This window comes from Numenius arquata, chromosome 2 (assembly GCF_964106895.1).
Source record: "Numenius arquata chromosome 2, bNumArq3.hap1.1, whole genome shotgun sequence".
NCBI classification, from domain to species: Eukaryota; Metazoa; Chordata; class Aves; order Charadriiformes; family Scolopacidae; genus Numenius; species Numenius arquata.
The window spans coordinates 46,967,228-46,970,346 of record NC_133577.1 but is presented as its reverse complement, the minus strand read 5'-3'; positions in this window follow the sequence as shown (position 1 = coordinate 46,970,346).

The window sequence follows — 3,119 nt, the reverse complement described above, 5'->3', positions numbered from 1 at the left end:
ACCTCTGGACCAGCCCAGTTGTGTCACGGAGCTTCACACTGGGCATGTTACCGCTGCAGTACATCATCGTCTTCCTCCTCCTCCTCAGGCACCGACAATTTCCTGGCTTTTACAAAAACAAATGAGTGGGATTAAGGCTAATTTCAGATGTGTTTCCCCATAGGGAATCCACTGGGCTGTGGCAACCCCTCCCTCCCAAGCATTTAGATAAATATATTGCAACCTCTGGAAGAATAACCTTAAAGACAAACATTTAGGGCCTTTCATAGTGTGACATTTCACCGCTCACACTAGTCTGCTTATTAATGGTCACTCCATTTTCACAGTAATAGCATGGGTAGCAGCCCATACTTCTAGAACAGGAGAAGGCAAGCTAATCCCTTTTCACACTGGAGGGTCTACAATACAGCTAAGCAGCTTTAATTCTCATTAGCAAAGTGCTACAGTACGGGAGAACCATTTCATTTCCCTCTAATGCACTACAGCAATAATGTATCTAGAAATGTTAGGTAATTGGCAGTTATTTTCTCCTAAAATTTTCACAGATATGGAACAGTTTTGATTTCATGGGATTTGCACATTCTTCTTTGAAACAAAGATGATGCATGTTTATTCTATTCTTCTGCATTTCTCTTACCCTCTTGCTATCGACAAAGGAGAGAGGGAAAGGAAAACAGGAAGAGCCAGACAAAAATGCACAAATCCCTGAAGGAACAGAAATCAGAATAATTTTAATATTTTTTTTTCTGCTTACTGTTTCTCTGGGAGTTAATGTCCCTTCAGCAGCAGTTTTTGGGAGTATTGGGGAACCTGAAAACTTTTCTCCCCATAATATAACTGTCAGCTGTTACTGTAGTCAACTGTACTATCATCTTTTCCTCTGCTTTGTATCCTCTAGATGGTGCTTGTGTATCACTTTCTACACAAAATAAATCATGCTGCTGCTAATCAAGCCTGGAAATCAATTTGAAGTGCTGTGCTACAGATCACTAGGGGCAGAGGGTTGTGGTGAACACACTGGATGGTTTCCTGGTCCAAGCCTTTGCCAGAAAAAAAATTATTGTCCTCAGCCTCTTCCCAAATGTAAGATACAGGACAGAAAAAAACCCCAAACTGTGGCACATTTTACTGGAATTTATGAAGATTAAGATCTGATTGCATTTCCTCTGTATTGCACCTTAACACACTGGTGATGCACAAGACTTCACCGCTTCCATGCCCACTTGTGTCCAGTGGCAACTGGCAGTAGAGGGCACACAGCACATCAAGTGTATGTCTAAAAAAAGTATGGGGGAAACAAAAGATTCCTAATCAAAATGGCATTTCCCAAACACCAGAGCACCATGCTTTTCCATCAACAACGTTGCCAAAGCTTGCAGCTTACAGCAAACACAGGGTTGGTGCAGGGAGGGAAAGAAACCGGTATTCTGCCTCATGAGCAGAAAAAGTGGGTACCTCTGAATGGGTCTATTTGTCAGAAAAAATAAAATAAAATAAAAGTCAACCTTGGAAAGGTAAAACCCTTTATTACTTCACTTTCCATTCTGATTCAGTGCACAGACACTCCTGGAAGTACCAAAATGTAAGAGAGACTAAATTCTCACCGTCCTTTTCCTTTTCTCAATTTCAACAGTATTAATTTAATTTTTAGGTAACCCATGTAGTAATTCCCTCAGCCCAGCCTTCTCCACCTGTGACCACCTGGAACCAACCAAGTAATTTCGTTTCCTCTTTCGCCTTCACGCTCCTCAAATATTTGCAGATGAGGAACCTGGCTGGCCTCTGTTTGGACTCCTTATCTCAACAGGTTTCAGTCCTTAAAAACAATTCTTTCTTCCCTTCCCCACACCTTCTGTCTAAACTTCCCAAGGGGTAGTCATCAAACACACTCTCCGGCAAATAGAGTCACTGTTTACCCAGCTCCCAGCTGGACACGCACTGGGCTTTGCCGAGGAAACCTTGGTATTCAGTGGGAGGACAGCAGGGAGCAGCTGTGCTCCATATGAAATTCCTCCTGCTGCAGTTCTTGAACCTACAGACATTTGTGGCCACCTTGCCAGGGAGGTGTGCACCCCTGTGTTGCTACAAAATGGGGGTACCAGGGTAGAAACTTGGAGATTTTCTACTACAAGAACAAGAACCACTATTTTTTAAGGTCTTAAAAAGCCTCCCACCCCTCAGGCTTGCTTTGGTTTTTGCTTGTTATTTTTATACGCAAGAAGCACCACCAAAAGGCCACAAGTAAGATGGCTAACTTCTTACTAGCTAAGATAAGACCCTGTTTTTATAGAAGGTACAGTGACTTCTGCCCAAGGTCACGCTGGAGATGGGATACAGAGGTTACCAGCTTGCCTCCTGTTTGGTGATATAATTTTCTGGTTTTTTTTGGCCTGGGTCATGCTCCTGGATTGTATCCTTGCCCTCTGCAGGTCATACGGCCAAGTGGCCATTTTTAGCTCTGTCAAGTTCACACCTTTTATTGCTAATAAATTAATTCATAGAGATCACACTATTTCAATATGCCAAAGAATTTTTTCTTTTTTTAAAAAACGGACATTTAAGCCAGAAGTGGGTTCAATTTTTCAGTATTTTCCTGATTTAAAACTCTCTGACACCTCCATAGCCAGTTAAGCTGTAGCATCAGATATCCAGCCCCAGGATTTGCGCCTGCTCGACTCTCCAAAAGTATAGAGCCAGATCTCAGGAGGAAGGAAAGGAGTTTTAATCCCTCTTCATCTAGGTTTTTAAAACGCTGGTCCTCAAGCCGGACACTGAACAGACACACAATTACTTTCCGTGTGTAAACAGGCGTGTCTGCAGAACCACTGTTTTCCCTCGCTCCTAGTTAAAAGAGAGGGAATTGTATTTTAACAAGGGGCAGCAAGAAAGCAAATAGCGTGGGAGCAGCACAAGGCAGTGCCCACGGTCCAAGCCGCACCAGCGTCTGTTGGGTCCATCTCGGGTACATATTTGCACTTCTGGTGCCTCCTCCTCCTCCCTCGAGGGCTGGTGGAACGTGTAGGGCAACCCCTCTGGCTCCACCCGAGCCTGTTACCTGCCTTTTTCCAGCTCTTCCTGCCCAGGAGGTAGGACAGAATTGTGCCAGAGGGTGAGCCAGC